Below are 19,946 nucleotides of genomic sequence, written 5' to 3'. Positions count from 1 at the left end.
TAGAAACTGCTTTGCTTAGTACCACATTTACTCCAAAGGATTTATGTGGTAAACTTAAGTGAACAGTCTAATCCAAGCAGAATTAGCTGCCTTAGTGACAAGAGAAGGAAAATTTACATTTTAAAAAAGTGATTTTGAAATTTCATTATGCATGTGGAATTTCTCTTGCCTTTAGCCTTTCCTCTACGGAAAAGTAAAACTTATTCAGTCTCATATTGATACTATGGTTGAGTGTCTAAATATGAGTATTATTGTAATTTATAAGTCATAATCCTCTTGTTGGCATTTTAATCCCTCCAAAGGGCTTTTTGCTACCCCAGTAAGATTGTGTTCCTGCCTCTTCCCCTTATTGCCCCACCCCCAAGTCAGTGTATGTTTCTTTTACATTAATATTAATGTAATGTAAGGGAAAGTGCAAGCAATGATAGCTAAAAAAAACTGAATAAAGTTTTAAAGATTGTTTTTACTCCTATTTGGACCTAAGACAACAGAAACTGAAGTATTTTTAAAATTGTGAACCGCTGATTATAAAAGGAAAGCATACTACCTCAGGCAAGACTATGGAAACACACCCTCCCCCCCCCCCCCCCACGCACATAAACACACTTGTGAACCTAGATGCTCATCAAATCGTGCGGCTGCAAACCGCTTGAGTAGGTTGCCATTTTCTCACTGGTTTGGCATCTCAATATTGTGGTTACAGCTCATAAGTATGGTTTATAATGTAATTTGCTCCAAATTTATATTGGTGAAACCAAGTGGCCAGAAAAATATGAGTTAATTTAGGGGGCTATAATCTAATATTGATATGCTAATGGCATTTAAGAGCTTCTAATCTTTCCAAATGAGGTCATGACATATCAGAGCTAATAGGGCATCTTGAAAAGATCCTAAGAACCAGATGGCTGGGCAATGGTTTACAAACTAGATAGTTTCCATTCAGGATATTTTCCATCTCAACTTAGGAAACAAATAAATAATTGTTATTTTGAGGAGGAATGATAACACAAACATTCTAAGAGTTAGATATTTTTAAGGGACAGATTCCTTACTACTTGCTTTTTAGTTCTCAAATATGTCTATTGTAATCTTTGCTGGATTTTTAAAAAATATTGAAATATAACATAGATTCAATAAAGTTCACTAATCACAAGTGCACAACTTGGTGAATTTTATGAGCCAGGACCTGATATAGAGCATTCCCAGCACCATGGAAGGCTGCCTTATGCCTTTTCCCAGTCAATACTCTCTCCCCAGAGATAATCAGTATTCTGCCAGGCATCAGTATCAGTGAGCTTTGTCTGTGCATACAGTTCATATAAAGGAAATTATATATATGGTATGTACTATTTTGGGTCTGGTTTCTTTCACTCATCCTTAAGTCTGTGAGAAGCATCTGTGTCACTGCATGTTGTTGCAGTTCATTTTCTTTTTACTGTTGTATGATATTCTATTATATGAATATACCACAATTTATTTTTCTCCTATTGATAAGCATTTAAGTTGTTTTCAGTTTGGACTATTATGAGTAAAACTACTATGAACAAGTGTCCACGTCTTTGGAACACATACGCACTCATTTTTCTTGGTTCTATACCTAGGAGTTGAATTGCTGGCTCATATAGTAGATGCATGTTTAGCTTAGTAAGATACTGTCAGTGTTTCAAAGTGGCTTTACCAATTTACATTCCCACCAGTAATGTATATGAATGTTCAGTTGTTCTACATCCTTGCCAATACTTTGTATTATCAATCTTATTAATTTTGGCCATTCTACTTAGTGAATAGGAATATCTTATTGTGGTATAAGTTCCCCTTTTCCTAAGGATTAAAGAAATTGTGTATCTTTTCATGTGCTAATGGACCATATGAATATTCACTTTGTAAAATGCCTGTTCAAATCTTCTGCCCATTTCTAAGTTGAGTCATTTATCTTTTTTTTTTTTGAATTTTTTTTTAATATATGAAATTTATTGTCAGATTGGTTTCCATACAACACCCAGTGCTCATCCCAAAAGGTGCCCTCCTCAATACCCATCACCCACCCTCCCCTCCCTCCCACCCCCCATCAACCCTCAGTTTGTTCTCAGTTTTTAACAGTCTTTTATGCTTTGGCTCTCTCCCACTCTAACCTCTTTTTTTTTTTTTCTTCCCCTCCCCCATGGGTTTCTGTTAAGTTTCTCAGGATCCACATAAGAGTGAAACCATATGGTATCTGTCTTTCTCTGTATGGCGTATTTCACTTAGCATCACACTCTCCAGTTCCATCCACGTTGCTACAAAAGGACGTATTTCATTTTTTCTCATTGCCACGTAGTATTCCATTGTGTATATAAACCACAATTTCTTTATCCATTCATCAGTTGATGGACATTTAGGCTCTTTCCATAATTTGGCTATTGTTGAGAGTGCTGCTATAAACATTGGGGTACAAGTGCCCCTATGCATCAGTACTCCTGTATCCCTTGGATAAATTCCCAGCAGTGCTATTGCTGGGTCATAGGGTAGGTCTATTTTTAATTTTCTGAGGAACCTCCACACTGCTTTCCAGAGTGGCTGCACCAATTTGCATTCCCACCAACAGTGCAAGAGGGTTCCCGTTTCTCCACATCCTCTCCCGCATCTATAGTCTCCTGATTTGTTCATTTTGGCCACTCTGACTGGCATGAGGTGATACCTGAGTGTGGTTTTGATTTGTATTTCCCTGATAAGGAGCGACGTTGAACATCTTTTCATGTGCCTGTTGGCCATCCGGATGTCTTCTTTAGAGAAGTGTCTATTCATGTTTTCTGCCCATTTCTTCACTGGGTTATTTGTTTTTCGGGTGTGGAGTTTGGTGAGCTCTTTATAGATTTTGGATACTAGCCCTTTGTCCGAGATGTCATTTGCAAATATCTTTTCCCATCCCGTTGGTTGCCTTTTAGTTTTGTTGGTTGTTTCCTTTGCTGTGCAGAAGCTTTTTATCTTCATAAGGTCCCAGTAATTCACTTTTGCTTTTAATTCCCTTGCCTTTGGGGATGTGTCGAGTAAGAGATTGCTACGGCTGAGGTCAGAGAGGTCTTTTCCTGCTTTCTCCTCTAAGGTTTTGATGGTTTCCTGTCTCACATTCAGGTCCTTTATCCATTTTGAGTTTATTTTTGTGAATGGTGTGAGAAAGTGGTCTAGTTTCAACCTTCTGCATGTTGCTGTCCAGTTCTCCCAGCACCATTTGTTAAAGAGGCTGTCTTTTTTCCATTGGATGTTCTTTCCTGCTTTGTCAAAGATGAGTTGGCCATACATTTGTGGGTCTAGTTCTGGGGTTTCTATTCTATTCCATTGGTCTATGTGTCTGTTTTTGTGCCAATACCATGCTGTCTTGATGATGACAGCTTTGCAGTAGAGGCTAAAGTCTGGGATTGTGATACCTCCTGCTTTGGTCTTCTTCTTCAAAATTACTTTCGCTATTTGGGGCCTTTTGTGGTTCCATATGAATTTTAGGATTGCTTGTTCTAGTTTTGAGAAGAATGCTGGTGCAATTTTGATTGGGATTGCATTGAATGTGTAGATAGCTTTGGGTAGTATTGACATTTTGACAATATTTATTCTTCCAATCCATGAGCAGGGAATGTCTTTCCATTTCTTTAAATCTTCTTCAATTACCTTCATAAGTTTTCTATAGTTTTCAGCATACAGATCTTTTACATCTTTGGTTAGATTTATTCCTAGGTATTTTATGCTTCTTGGTGCAATTGTGAATGGGATCAGTTTCTTTATTTGTCTTTCTGTTGCTTCATTGTTAGTGTATAAGAATGCAACTGATCTGTGTACATTGATTTTGTATCCTGCAACTTTGCTGCATTCCTGTATCAGTTCTAGCAGCCTTTTGGTGGAGTCTATCGGATTTTCCATGTAGAATATCATGTCATCTGCAAAAAGCGAAAGCTTGACTTCATCTTTGCCAATTTTGATGCCTTTGATTTCCTTTTGTTGTCTGATTGCTGATGCTAGAACTTCCAGCACTATGTTAAACAACAGCGGTGAGAGTGGGCATCCCTGTCGTGTTCCTGATCTCAGGGAAAAAGCTCTCAGTTTTTCCCCGTTGAGGATGATGTTAGCTGTGGGCTTTTCATAAATGGCTTTTATGATCTTTAAGTATGTTCCTTCTATCCTGACTTTCTCAAGGGTTTTTATTAAGAAAGGGTGCTGGATTTTGTCAAAGGCCTTTTCTGCATCGATTGACAGGATCATATGGTTCTTCTCTTTTTTTTTGTTAATGTGATGTATCACGTTGATTGATTTGCGAAATTTGAACCAGCCCTGCATCCCAGGAATGAATCCCACTTGGTCATGGTGAATAATTCTTTTTATATGCCGTTGAATTCGATTTGCTAGTATCTTATTGAGAATTTTTGCATCCATATTCATCAGGGATATTGGCCTGTAGTTCTCTTTTTTTACTGGGTCTCTGTCTGGTTTAGGAATCAAAGTAATACTGGCTTCATAGAATGAGTCTGGAAGTTTTCCTTCCCCTTCTATTTCTTGGAAGAGCTTGAGAAGGATAGGTATTATCTCTGCTTTAAACGTCTGGTAGAACTCCCCTGGGAAGCCATCTGGTCCTGGACTCTTATTTGTTGGGAGATTTTTGATAACCGATTCAATTTCTTCGCTGGTTATGGGTCTGTTCAAGCTTTCTATTTACTCCTGATTGAGTTTTGGAAGAGTGTGGGTGTTTAGGAATTTGTCCATTTCTTCCAGGTTGTCGAATTTGTTGGCATATAATTTTTCATAGTATTCCCTGATAATTGTTTGTATCTCTGAGGGATTGGTTGTAATAATTCCATTTTCATTCATGATTTTATCTATTTGGGTCATCTCCCTTTTCTTTTTGAGAAGCCTGGGTAGAGGTTTGTCAATTTTGTTTATTTTTTCAAAAAACCAACTCTTGGTTTCGTTGATCTGCTCTACAGTTTTTTTAGATTCTATATTGTTTATTTCTGCTCTGATCTTTATTATTTCTCTTCTTCTGCTGGGTTTAGGCTGCCTTTGCTGTTCTGCTTCTAGTTCCTTTAGGTGTGCTGTTAGATTTTGTATTTGGGATTTTTCTTGTTTCTTGAGACAGGCCTGGATTGCAATGTATTTTCCTCTCAGGACTGCCTTCGCTGCGTCCCAAAGCGTTTGGATTGTTGTATTTTCATTTTCGTTTGTTTCCATATATTTTTTAATTTCTTCTCTAATTGCCTGGTTGACCCACTCATTCGTTAGTAGGGTGTTCTTTAACCTCCATGCTTTTGGAGGTTTTCCAGACTTTTTCCTGTGGTTGATTTCAAGCTTCATAGCATTGTGGTCTGAAAGTATGCATGGTGTAATTTCAATTCTTGTAAACTTATGAAGGGCCATTTTGTGACCCAGTGTATAATCTATCTTGGAGAATGTTCCATGTGCACTCGAGAAGAAAGTATATTCTGTTGCTTTGGGATGCAGAGTTCTAAATATATCTGTCAAGTCCATCTGATCCAATGTATCATTCAGGCCCTTGTTTCTTTATTGACCATGTGTCTAGATGATCTATCCATTTCTGTAAGTGGGGTGTTAAAGTCCCCTGCAATTACCACATTCTTATCAATAAGGTTGCTTATGTTTATGAGTAATTGTTTTATATATTTGGGGGCTCTGGTATTTGGCGCATAGACATTTATAATTGTTAGCTCCTCCTGATGGATAGACCCTGTAATTAGTATATAATGCCCTTCTTCATCTCTTGTTACAGCCTTTAATTTAAAGTCTAGTTTGTCTGATATAAGTATGGCTACTCCAGCTTTCTTTTGGCTTCCAGTAGCATGATAAATAGTTCTCCATCCCCTCACTCTCAATCTAAAGGTGTCCTCAGGTCTAAAATGAGTCTCTTGTAGACAGCAAATAGATGGGTCTTGTTTTTTTATCCATTTTGTTACCCTATGTCTTTTGGTTGGCGCATTTAATCCATTTACATTCAGTGTTATTATAGAAAGATACGGGTTTAGAGTCATTGTGATGTCTGTATGTTTTATGCTTGTAGTGATGTCTCTGGTACTTTGTCTCACAGGGTCCCCCTTAGGATCTCTTGTAGGGCTGGTTTAGTGGTGACAAATTCCTTCAGTTTTTGTTTGTTTGGGAAGACCTTTATCTCTCCTTCTATTCTAAATGACAGACTTGCTGGATAAAGGATTCTCGGCTGCATATTTTTTCTGTTTAGCACACTGAAGATCTCGTGCCAATTCTTTCTGGCCTGCCAAGTTTCAAAAGAGAGATCAGTCACGAGTCTTATAGGTCTCCCTTTATATGTGAGGGCACGTTTATCCCTTGCTGCTTTCAGAATTTTCTCTTTATCCTTGTATTTTGCCAGTTTCACTATGATATGTTGTGCAGAAGATCGATTCAAGTTACGTCTGAAGGGAGTTCTCTGTGCCTCTTGGATTTCAATGCCTTTTTCCTTCCCCAGTTCAGGGAAGCTCTCAGCTATAATTTCTTCAAGTACCCCTTCAGCACCTTTCCCTCTTTCTTCCTCCTCTGGGTTACCAATTATGCGTATATTATTTCTTTTCAGTGTATCACTTAGTTCTCTAATTTTCCCCTCATACTCCTGGATTTTTTTATCTCTCTTTCTCTCAGCTTTCTCTTTTTCCATAACTTTATCTTCTAGTTCACCTATTCTCTCCTCTGCCTCTTCAATCCGAGCTGTCGTTGTTTCCATTTTGTTTTGCATTTCGTTTAAAGTGCTTTTCAGCTCCTCGTGACTGTTCCTTAGTCCCTTGATCTCTGTAGCAAGAGATTCTCTGCTGTCTCTATACTGTTTTCAAGCCCAGCAATTAATTTTATGACTATTATTCTAAATTCACTTTCTGTTATATTATTTAAATCCTTTTTGATCAGTTCATTAGCTGTTGTTATTTCCTGGAGATTCTTCTGAGGGGAATTCTTCCGCTTGGTCATTTTGGATAGTCCCTGGAGTGGTGAGGACCTGCAGGGCCCTTCCCCTGTGCTGTGGTGTATAACTGGAGTTGGTGGGCGGGGCCGCAGTCCGACCTGTTGTCTGCCCCCAGCCCACCGCTGGGGCCACAGTCAGACTGGTGTGTGCCTTCTCTTCCCCTCTCCTAGGGGCGGGATTCACTGTGGGGTGGCGTGGCCCATCTGGGCTACTTGCACACTGCCAGGCTTGTGATGCTGGGGATCTGGTGTATTAGTTGGGGTGGGTAGGCAAGGTGCACGGGGGCAGGAGGGGCAGGCTTAGCTCGCTTCTCCTTTGGTGATCCACTTCAGGAGGGGCCCTGTGGCAGCGGGAGGGAGTCAGATCCGCTGCCAGAGGTTTGGCTCCGCAGAAGCACAGAGTTGGGTGTTTGCGCGGAGCGAGCAAGTTCCCTGGCAGGAACTGGTTCCCTTTGGGATTTTGGCTGGGGGATGGGCGGGGGAGATGGCGCTGGCGAGCGCCTTTGTTCCCCACCAAACTGAGCTCTGTCGTCCGGGGGCTCAGCAGCTCTCCCTCCCTTTGTCCTCCAGCCTTCCCGCTTTCTGAGCAGAGCTGTTAACTTATGACCTCCCAGACGCTAAGTCGCACTTGCTGTCGGAACACAGTCCATCAGGCCCCTCCGCTTTTGCCAGCCAGACTCGGGGGCTCTGCTTGGCCGGCGAGCCGCCCCTCGGCCCCGGCTCCCTCCCGCCAGTCCGTGGAGCGCGCACCGCCTCGCCGCCCTTCCTACCCTCTTCCTTGGGCCTCTCGTCTGCGCTTGGCTCCGGAGACTCCGTTCTGCTAATCCTCTGGTGGTTTTCTGGGTTATTTAGGCAGGTGTAGGTGGAATCTAAGTGATCAGCAGGACGTGCGATGAGCCCAGCGTCCTCCTACACCGCCATCTTCCCTCTCTCCCTCATTTATCTTTTTTGTATTGATTTGTAGGTGCTCTTTATGTATTCTGGGTATAAGTAATGTTTTTGCATATGTGAACTTTTTCTCTCAGTGGCTTATCTTTTTATTGTTTTAAAGGTGCCTTTTGATAAATATAAGTTATTAATTTTATTGAAGTCCAATTTATCAGTATTTTATAGTTATCAGTCTTCAGTCATTTTATATATGGTGTTTTATACCATTTTAAAGAAAAAATTTGAACCTTTTCTAGTTTCACTCACATAATATAAGAATTGAAAAATATAAGCAAAAAATTTTAAGAAGTGAATCCAGCTTTCTTATTGATGTGGATAATCAAAATTTTAAAGTGCTATAAAACCCGCTAAAATGTCTAAAATTTAAAAGACTAACAACATAAAATGTTGGTGAAGATGTGGAGCAACTAGAAGTCTCATTGCTGGTTGGAGTGTAAAATAGTAGAATCAGTTTGGAAATCCATCTGTCAGTTTTTCATAAAGTTAAACATTCACCCATCATATGACCCAAAATTTCTATCTCTAGGTATATACTTAAAAGAAATGAGAACATATGTCCACAAAAAGCCTTGTACAAGAATGTTTATAGTCAGATCATGACCTGAGCCAAAGTTGTATGCTCAACTGACTGAGCCATCCAGGCGCCCCAAGAATGTTTATAACAGCTTTATCTGTAAGAGCTCCAAATTAGAAATTACTCAAATATCTATCAACAGACTAAATAAGCAAATTGTGGTAAATTAATACAATAGAATACTACTCAACAATAAAACAAAGGTAATAAACTACATAATACAAGTAATAACATGAATGAGTCTCATAAACGTAAGTGAAAGATATCAGACACAAAGAACACATACCACACTGCATCATTTCATTTATATGAAGTTGTAGAACTTGCAAATTAATATAGGGTAGTAGAAATCAGGATAAGCAAACAATTTACAGTTCAAGCAAATATTTTTCACGCAAGGAAAACACTATAGATAATAGGGACAATGCAGAGAGAAAAAGTGTATTGTCTGAAACACAAACCCAAATCCTACTGGCAGGCAGCTTCAATTTCTATTTGAGAGTATCAAGACAGTGACTGTTATTATTAGCAGCCCAGAAAATATCACCCATGTGTATCTTTGTCAGATGCTTTATTCTTCAGCACAGAAGACCATTTGGAGCTTACAGCTCATAGAAACCAGTAAGTGTGGCTACTGGGGAGATAAAGGTATGGGTAAGAGGTGACAGTCAAGAGGGTAAAAGGGCTGGAGATGGGGCAGAGCTCAAGATAAAAGGAAGGAGGAGGGTCCCCTTTACTATCTAAGGGAGAGGCAAGTTAGAAAGGGCTTCCAAAGCCAGAATTCTGAGAACAGTTTTAAGTAGTCTTCTGCATTCTCCCTTACCACTTAGTTACAATCGCCGCTATGACATAGATTAATCTACCCTTTCCTTATTGACCGTTGTTAGTGTGTGTCATCATGAGACCTTTGAACAGTTACACTTCAGGTTTCAGCTTATATCAATGCTTATTTCCCATTTCTTAATATACTTTAATTAGACCATAGGCCTTGGTGCATCATCTTTTGGTCTGTTCTAGGTACAACTACAGATGGAATTATTTTCATGTTATGAGGAAATAAGAAATTAAGGAAAGGAAAGTGTGGTATCTCTGTTTTCCACTGCAGTGTGGAAAGATCTTTTCGGAAGCCTAAGGCCCATTTTTAGCATGTTTGAGATATTTTCTTTCCCTCTGAGGTCTACATGCAGGGTAAGTGGTCATGGAGACTTATTCATCCAAAAGGTAAAACTCAGAATATTAGCTTAAAGATACAAAAACTGAGAAAGAGTAATGCATCCCTTATGGCCAGAAGTTGGCTTGGAACTATCAGCTAATCCTTGGTGTCACCAGGAGCTATCCTGGCACAGGTAGGCCACGGTGCTTTCCTGTTGAACATTAGCAATATTATAAAACAAGCCCACTCTGAGACCATGATGGGTTAAGACAAAAAAAAAACCAAGACCACCCAGTAATCATGTCTGAACACAGACAAAAACATGAGCATTGTTCAAACCAAAGAAATGACCAAAAATCCTCTTACCTTGGCTAATATAAGTGACTTCTGCTGCATTATCAATTATAACTTTAGCCTCATGCTAGTCTTCCCTCCTTTAGATAAGATTTATTAAGATACCCAGTCATAGAATTATCCCCATTTCCTGACAGCATCTAACCCAGAATAGTGTCTACTTCCTGAAGTTTTCTCCAAATCACCTACTCCAACCACATACTGTAATAAATCCTTTTTAACATCCTCTTATCGAGATACCCTATGTTCCCCACTATGTACATTCACTCTCATTGTGGTAAGTCAGTAACGCCAACTTTGCTTGACTATAGGTATGTTCCTAGTGGTCTTTAGCTGATGGATATTAACAGAAGTATAAAGAAATTGAGTGGAATTGCTAAGACAACATGAATACCAAGAAAAATCACATCTTGTGTATTTTCTGCATATAGGTCAGTACCCAAAGTCAAATTTGTGCCACTTAATGAGACTTCTTGCTACTAGAAGCAAAAACAAATAAAACAACAACAACAACAAAAAACTTGTCTACCTCATATAGAAACCTTGTACAGATTATGTGTCTATTCTAGATAAAGATGCCCAGGGAAGAAGTTTTAGGTGCCAGCCTTTGATAGGTCTGAGAGCACAGATATCATTATCAGAAGTTGAGGCTCACAGAAGCTGGAGAAGGACGAGTAGACCACCCCTGGGGTGATCGCCATAATGGAAAAAAAGTGTAAGAGAAAGGCAGGGTAAGATTGAGTCCTGGGACCCCTCCCTATCATTTACACGAGAGCATGTGATGTGTACCTGAACCCTGTCCCAGCTCAGACATACAAATACTAACTTCGTACAGACTCTTGGTGAACAGCTCTATTCTCAAGGCTCTAGACAGTTTTATCAAGACATTGTCTTTTTGACATGGTATTTACACTTACATTTATGCTAACTGTGTGGTAATTAAAAATCAGGTTCTGGAGTCAGAAATACCTGATTTTTAAATCCTTGCTCCATCACTTACAAGCTGACCTTGGGGAAGTTTCTTAACATTTTGTGTTTTAGTTTCTTCATCAGAATAATGGAGACGATAATAAATGTAGAGTTTTGTGTATTTAGAGGGTTTGCATAGCGCTTGGCACCTGGTAAGCTTTCAATAAAATGTAGTCATTGTTTTTATTGTTAGTCTGTATTTGGAAACACAATGTTATCTAGACCTAAAATTTAAATTTTGTTTTTGGAGAGTTTTACATAGATGTCATATATACTTATGTAGATGTGTGTATATGTATACACTCAAATATATATGTGTCCATATCCATCCATAAATACTTCATACATATGATTTTTCATAGATACTGGTAGTTAGATGGGCAAATGCAATCAAATTACAGGGCCCAGGTTAGCTCAGGAAGGAATAGAAACCTGGAAAGTGCTGCAAGTGACCTTGTAAATTTATAAATCTTAGTAATGATATATTTTTTTAAATTTTTTAATGTTTATTTATTTTTGAGACAGAGAGAGACAGAGAGCATGAACGGGGGAGGGTCAGAGAGTGGGAGACACAGACTCTGAAACAGGCTCCAGGCTCTGAGCTGTTAGCACAGAGCCCGACGCGGCTTGAACTCACAGACCACGAGATCATGACCTAAGCCGAAGTCGGATGCTTAACCGACTGAGCCACCCAGGCGCCCCAGTAATGATAATTTTTATTTGGATTTTTCTCAAGCTGTTTTCCTAAGCATAGGTAGTTTGCTTCTTTTTCTTGACTTTTTAAAAAATTTAAATCCAATTTAGTTAACAAATAGTGTAATAATGATTTCAGGAATAGGATTTACTGATTCATCACTTACATATAACACCCAGTGCTCATCCTAACAAGTGTCCTCCTTAATGCCCCTCACCTGTTTAGCCTATCCCCCACCAAGCACCTCACCAGCGACCCTCAGTTTGTTCTCTGTATTTAAGAGTCTCTTATGGTTTGTCTCTCTCTCTGTTTTTGTCTACTTTTTGCTTCCTTTCTGCTATGTTCATCTGTTTTGTTAAATTCCACATATGAGTGAAACCATATGAGATTTGTCTTTCTCTGACTTATTTCATTTAGCATAATACACTATAATTCCATCCACACTATTGCAAATGGTAAGATTTCATTTTTTTTAATTTTTTTTTTTAGTGTTTATTTATTTTTGAGACAGAGAGAGACAGAGCATGAGCAGGGGAGGGGCAGAGAGACAGGGAGACACAGAATCTGAAACAGGCTCCAGGCTCTGAGCTGTCAGCACAGAGCCCGACGCGGGGCTCGAACTCACGAACTGTGAGATCATGACCTGAGCCGAAGTTGGACGCTTAACCAACTGTGCCACCCAGGTGCCCCAAGATTTCATTTTTGATTGTCGAATAATATTCCATTGTGTGTGTGTGTTTATATATATATATATACTTATATATATATTAATATATATATTCATTTGTCAGTCGGTAGTTTGCTTCTTTAAAGAATTTCAGAGGTGCCTGGGTGGCTCAGTCAATTAAACGTGTGACTTTGGCTCAGGCCATGATCTCATGGTTCATGAGTTCGAGCCCCACATCAGGCTCTGTGCTGTCAGCACAGAGCCTGCTTCAGATCCTCTGTCCACCCCACTCTTTGCCCCTTCCCCATTCATACTCTCTCTCAAAAATAAACATTAAAAAAAAAAAGAATTTGACAGCTGTTCTTGTCATTTTTTCTCACCAGTTCTTGGGCCAGAAGTAATCATGCCCTCCCCAGCAGTGCTCTGACACTAGGGGCACCAAAGAACCACAGTGAATAATTATTTATCTATTATTAATTATTGCTTCTTAAAAGACGGACTCTTTTAAGGAAGTCCCAATAGTCCATAACTTCTAAGTCCAAACAGCGATAATGTTTTTCATTAAAAGTAGCTTAAAATGGCTGTTGATTAGTTTATTGTGCTTTTTCAAAGGACAAGATCAGAAAAACCATCTAACACAGGGGAGGCATGATGGAAGACTTTAGAGTGGAAAGAGAGTAGCCTGGCCTTAACCAATTGTGATTGAAATTGCTTGCATTTGTGAGTTTGACAAGTATTTATGTCAATATGAATCATTACTAGGGCCCCTTCTAGGACCTTGAAAGGAGTCATTGCGAGTGTGGCACCCAGAAGCTTAAGCTTCTTTAGTAATGCTTCCTCTGCCCCCCTGCTCACAGGCATTAAGAGAGTTTCAATTGCAGTTGTCACTTGTTGATCAAAAACGAATGGCTCTCTAGCAGTGCAGATTGGTGGGAGAACAGAGTTAGGATTCCCTTCCCAGGTGTTGGGCATGGTCAATGTCTGTCTTATTAGCTAGCACTGAATCCCCAGGGCCGCTATGAAGCCTTTCACAGAAGAGGTGTTCATAGTAAACTTGTGCTTCATGAAGAAGGAAAATATGAATTCTAATTCCAGGAAGACAGGGATGGTGGACTTCAGTGACTTATTGAGGGAGGAGTAAATGATACCGGAAGTGTGCAAAGGCCTTTCTTATATGTTACAGTTTGGTAAACCAGAGCTCATGGAATGGTGGGTCAAATCTAGCCCACCATTTGTTTTTGTAAATAATGTTTACAAACATTATTTTGTAAAGTCGGTTTTGTAAAGTCGGTTGAGTGTCCGACTTTGACTCAGGTCATGATCTCACATTCCTTGGGTTCCAGCCCCACGTTGGGCTCTGTGCTGACAGCTCGGAGCCTGGAGCCTGCTTTGGATTCTGTGTTTCCCTTTCTGTCTGCCCCTACCCCACTTGTGCTCTCTCTCTCTCAAAAATAAAAATAAACATAAAAATTTTTAAAGTAATGTTTTATAGGAACCCAGCCATAATCATTTGTTTACTTATTGTCTAGCCTGTTTTCCTGCTACAACGGCAGAGACTACATAGTCCGTAAAGCCTAAGATGTCTACTGTCTGGCCCTTTATAGGAAAGGTTCGTTGACTCCTGACATATTTGATCATATTTTGATTTTGAGTTTTATTTCATTCCTGTGAGGGAAGTCAGGTATTATTATTTCCACTTGACAGTAGGAAAGAAAAACAAAACAGATCTGGAGTGGTTAAATGTTGTTGCCTGGTTAGTTACACAGCAGATAGAGTTGAAGCTGATCCCGAGTGCTGGGAGTAATTTAGGTGTACCACAAATGAAGGCTGCTAAACTACTTATAAATGAGCCCGTGTTATGAAATTTTAGACATGAAAAGCTTTGCTCAGATGAATTCATTAAATGAAGCAAGCCTCACAGTATCCACTAAGGCTTTGGGGCAAGTGTGGTAGGAGCCCCATACATTTCTCAAGCCTTACCAGTTAGTCTACTCCAGCTAACTTCCAACTGCCAGTGTTTACATGTCTTTAAGTGCAAGGCCACTCTGCTCATATATAGGACAGGCTGGAATTTCTGGGAAAGAATACTTTCCAGGAGCAGCAAATGTCTGACAAGAGTCGGTGGGTAAATACCCCAGCTCCCTTGCTAAATAACCCTCCTCAGCTAAATAACCTAAGGCATGGGTTTACACCACTTCCTTGAGTTTCCCTGTAGGATTAGGCTCTATTTGCCTACAGTGGAAGTTGGCTTAATAACACATCCTTTCTTGGCTGCCTTCTCTCCCTCTTCTTCTCATTTCCCCTCTCTCCTGCCAGTGTTATCTGCACCTCCCAAATAAACTACTTGCTCTCACAACCTTCTCTCAGCTTCTGCTTCTGGGGAAACCCAAGCAAAGACAGGTTGGGATAAATGGGAGCACTCCTGGAGAAAAGCAAATATTTGGCCTCATGCTGATAGCTGACCATGCTGTTTCAAAGGGGGAAGATCAGTCATTAAGATGGGGTTAATCTCTTGTGGTTCATTCTATTAACCCCACTAGTAGTTTGCTGATGAGGGCTCACTTTCCCTGCAGTCACTGGTCTTGGAATAACTCCACCCGCCACGTGGGGAGGGATGTGTGCGTCAGCCAAGACACATGCGGTTGCTGCTTTAGTGGAAAAATAGCACAATGTCATCAATCAATGCCTCACACATGCTCTCAGCCGAAGGGCAATTAGTGTTACTCAGGACGAAAACTAATATAAGGCTGTGGATGAATGGGTTATTGAAGAGACTATCGAATCAGCCTGGCTGTAAGAAACGACCAGAGGCAGTGGGAGTGCTCCTTGTCTGTGCCAGGCAACAGCTAGTGTAGAGCAGCCTTCTGCCTTGGGCTTCGAAGGGGTCATTCCACTGATTGGAAGATTAGTCATTTTTACTACTTCCTCTTTTCTGGTTTATCCCCTCAACAGACTCAGCAAGCAAATAGGGTACATGTACTCCTATGGTTGTGGTCATGTTCTCTTTTTTAAAAGCGAGAAAATTGAATCCTTTCAATGTATTCACAGTTGTTTTTTTTTTTTTTTTTGCAAACTTTTTCCTTTTATGGCTACTTTTGTCTCTCTGGCTGTATTTCTCTCTTCCTTCTCCCATGGGTTCTTTCTCCCCTGCAATGCTGCCTCATCTTTCTCTCCCTCGTTTTTCTATGTGCTTCTCTCTAGATTCCCTTTCCTACATTCTCTTTCTGTGCCCCAACCCCCTTCCTCTGCTCTGGTCCCTTTTTTGGGGGAAGGGGGGGTCCCTGGGACATTTTCTCATGTTCTGGCATTCTTAAAAATAGGTTCATTCATTGAATCCTTGATATAATCCCCCAAAGAAAAGCAGTTACGGTTACAATCTTTCTATGTCATTTGTGGCCAAATAACCCAACATAAAATCAGTTAGATTCATTCTCAAGTAAAATTCCCTTATGATCTTTAAAATCCTGACTCCTAAAGTTCCCCATCTGGATAGACTGCTTCTCTGTCTTTACTGAAGCCCTGCTGTCAGTGCTAAACATTACCCAGGCAGTGGGGGAGCACAAAGTTCAGCCATCTTTAGAAATAGGTTCTAAGTATTGTCTCCTCCTCTGTTTTCCTCGAGAGGGAGAGGCAGGAGAAAAAGTAGTAACTGGGGAAAGGCAGCTGTACGTGTCTGTGGTCTGCTGTTCACTGCCACTTGGGGCTGTGGCTTATTGGCTACAGTTCATGAGTGGGCCTGGGAAGAGAGAAGAGAGGCACAGCCTTCACCCCTGAATGGAACCAAGATGTCCACAGGCTGGATCTGACTGGATCTGAGATATTCCTGATGTTATCACAAGACTGAGACCCGGGACTTCCAAATAACTCCTGATTTTCTGTCTTCAGCCCAAAGGCAGAAGTACTAAGAACCTGCTGGAAAACAGTGAGAGGAGAGAAAGAAAATGCCCTCTCAAAGTCTCAAAATGGTCTTGCAAACTAAAATTACAAAAAAAGCGAATAAATCATATGCTAAGAAAGAGAGTTGACAAAATCATCAGTCAAAACATGAATTCATGGATGATCAGCTAATAGAACAGCCTGTAAAAGATTCATAAGTATGTCTAAGATGATAGGTTAAAAAAGTAAATTTTCACAAAGTGAACAGGAAATTATAAAGCAAGGCAGACTTAAAAGAATCAGAGTAGGTAGATAGGAAAGGAACCAAATAGAAAACTTAGAATGAAAAATGAAGTTATGGGAATTAAAGATAGGATAGGAAAGATCCTCAATAGATAGGATAAAATGAAATCTAGACACATTTGAATAGAGAATCCGTGAATTGGAAAACAGTTTTGAATAATTCATCCAGCATATAGTGCATAGATACTGATACCAAATATAAAAGAACAGTTATAATGGAGAAAGATTGAAAAATACATAAGCATAATACAAGTTCCATCAGAAAAAAACAAGGGTAGAGTTGAAGTAGCAAATCTTAAGGAAATATTGATGAAATTTTCCCTTAATCGAAGAAAAAACTTGAGTTTGGAGAACAAAGCTCACTTTGAGACTGAGAAGGATTATTAAAATTATACCTCCTTTAGACACATGTTGCAGTGGCAATGAAGAAGAACAAGGATAAAGAGAAAGTATCTTAAAAGCTACCAAATAGGAACAGACTAATAGAACAATTAAAAAGAGAGAAGACTTCTCATTAGCAACAATACTTGCAAGAATACAGTGGAGTAATATATGTGAGCTAGAAATTTATGTGTGTATGAATAATTATTCAAAAGTGAGGGAAAATAAAGATATTTATGGGTCAACAAAGGCTGAATTTATGACTCACAGACCCTTACTGAAAGAAATATTAAAGTATATACTTTGGCAAGAAGAGACATTAATGCAGAGGGAATGCTTAAGATGTGTGAAATAATAATGAACAAATAAATTTATAAAATCTGTCAGTAAGTTTATTTAGTGACTGAGAAGAGTAAGAACATTTTTGGAAACAAGAGTGAAACTAAACCTCAAAGCAACAATAAAATGATGGGGGTATTCAATGCGTAGAGTGAGAGCATGCTAAAATCTTTGCCTTAGCAAGGAGGATAAGTAAAACTGAATAACTTTGGCTTAGAAAATTTTATACTTAAATATGTTTTTAAAAGTGGGTGGATAACCTGCAAAAATATATATAAAAAGATAAATCCAAGCGCAAAATAATAAAAATATACTTAAAAGAATTAAATTCACCCTATAAGAGACATGGACTATTACACAGGATTAAAAACAAAACCAAAATCTGCGACCTTTAATTTTAAAAAGAAACTCCTAAAACAAAACCACATGTAACAAGGTAAAATAAAGATCCAGAGGAAAATACATCAGATTAATATTAATCAAATTAAAACCTGGGCAGTAATAGCAATACATAAAATGGAATTTAATTCAAAAGCATTGCCAGAAATAGTGAAAAACATAGTATTATACTAACTGTAAAAAAACAACCAGAAACAAAAGGGGACAAAAAAGGGACTCTTTAATCTGATAAAGATCTATTAAATACCTACAAAAACATCACATCTATTTTTATTATTGTGTGATATGAATCATAAACATTATATATAAAATATACATACAAATTAAATATGTAGAAATTAAAAAAAGGTTTTTAAAAGAGAGCTTAACATCATTTTTAAACAGAATCATGCTCTTTTGTCATAGTCATATGACCTGAATGTATGGTTATTTCACTAGGTGTTTGCATTTAGATATGGTATTTGATTTTCACAGAAACCTGAAGGTAGCTCAAAATTAATTTAAGGAAACATGGGCTGAACCTCACTTTGCAAATCTCAACATCACACAAATTCATATGATTTTTCTACTGGTAAATGGATATTTCAATTATTAAAAAAGTTATTGTCTAGTTGGCAGATGTTATTATTTGTTTACATCAACACTAAAGACTTTTTTGGAATGAAAGACATCGCATATAAAATTAATAAGCGAATGGCTTAATGGGAGATTTTTGCAACATCAAAAACTAGAGTCAAAGGACTGATATTTAAGTATACAAGGAAATCATCCAGATAAGCAAGAAAAAGGGGAACTAGAAAAATGGGCAAATTATATGAAAAGGCAAGTCACAGAACTAAAATTCTAAATGGGCAAACAAGAAAAGATGTTCAGCCTCCCTGGTAATCAGAAAAATGCAAAGTGAAACAACAGTACACCTTATTCTCATTTTATTGCCAAAAAAAACGGTCAAAAATACCAAGTGTTTGTGAACAGGTGAGGAAATAGAAACACTTCTGCATGGCCAGCAGGGGTTTAGAGTGGTACAGCTATTGTGGACAAAAATGGTGGTGTCCTAAGTGAAGGTAGGCACACTCCCTATGAGTCGGCAATCCCACTCCTTTGTGCAGGATGTAGAAACACCTGCACACAGACCCACCATGGTATCTGACAAGGCCTGCTCATTGCAGCATTGTTTGGGAAACACAAGCGGTTGGAGGTAAACCAGCCGCCCACTGGTGGGGGAATGGATACATAAAACGCATACTGTTCAGGAATTAGAAGCAGTTGCAGTATGGAAAGACCTTAAAAATACACTCTCAAGTAAAAGAAAAAGAAACAGATGAGAGCTACAATACTACTGTATAAATGTAAACACGCAACAGTTGGTAGTTGACATATATATGTCATTGGAGATACAACAGACACATTCATGTGAGCTTCTGGTTGGAGTGGAAATGGAGCCACAGGACTGGTAATTGGTGATGAAAGAAAAAGAAAAGAAAATGAAAGAAGAAAGTGACTATGTACCACCCCATGGTGATAAAATCCTCTTGTCTGAGGAATAAAAGAACTCAAATTTCTGTATCTGGAATTTAAAGAAAAGTGATTAATTTTTGTCTGTGTTTGTTATCCTTCATTCTTATTGAAACCTTTCTTTAGTTCCTTCAATTATACATTATAATGTCTTGACTTAAAAAAAAACAGTCACGATAGTTGGGGTTAACTTTAATTTTGTCCCTTCTTTTCATGTATAACTTCCTTTTTCTGTCTCATTAATGGCCTTACACTTTCATAATGTTGTATCTTAAAATGTCTACATCCTGAGGGAATAAAAATTCTGTGCCAAAGAACTCTCTTTTGTGTTACCGCTAACCTCCTCAAGATAAATTCTATTATTACAGTCTACACAGGTGATGGTAGAGTTTGAACTCATAACCCATTGTGAGCACATTATGCTGATGACACAGAGTTCATACTGTTTGTATCTATTAAATGATTCTGCAGATCTTCACTAATAAAGTTTCAGGATGTTTCTATTCGAAGGTATTGTATAACTGATCTAGTTTATCCCTTTACATTGAACCCCCTCATTCAAGCAGTGGTGTATTTACCATGAAGCCAGTGAAGCTTAAGCTTTAGGGACCCTACCTTGCAGGGGCTTCTTCCACATCTCTACCAGCGCCTGAGAGATGTATTGGCATAGTCCCAGGTATTTGTAAAATCTGCAAAAGAGGTTGAAAACGAGATCCGTTAAGACCACTTTTTCCATTCTGATTTCCTCCCCATCACACTTCCTTTTCATGTTAAGGAACCCTGGAGTGGCCAGGAACATTGTTATTTTTGTAATTTTGTATTATTTTACTAA

The sequence above is a fragment of the Felis catus genome, chromosome X, assembly GCF_018350175.1.
Source record: "Felis catus isolate Fca126 chromosome X, F.catus_Fca126_mat1.0, whole genome shotgun sequence".
NCBI lineage: Eukaryota > Metazoa > Chordata > Mammalia > Carnivora > Felidae > Felis > Felis catus.
Note: the sequence above shows the minus strand (reverse complement) of the source record.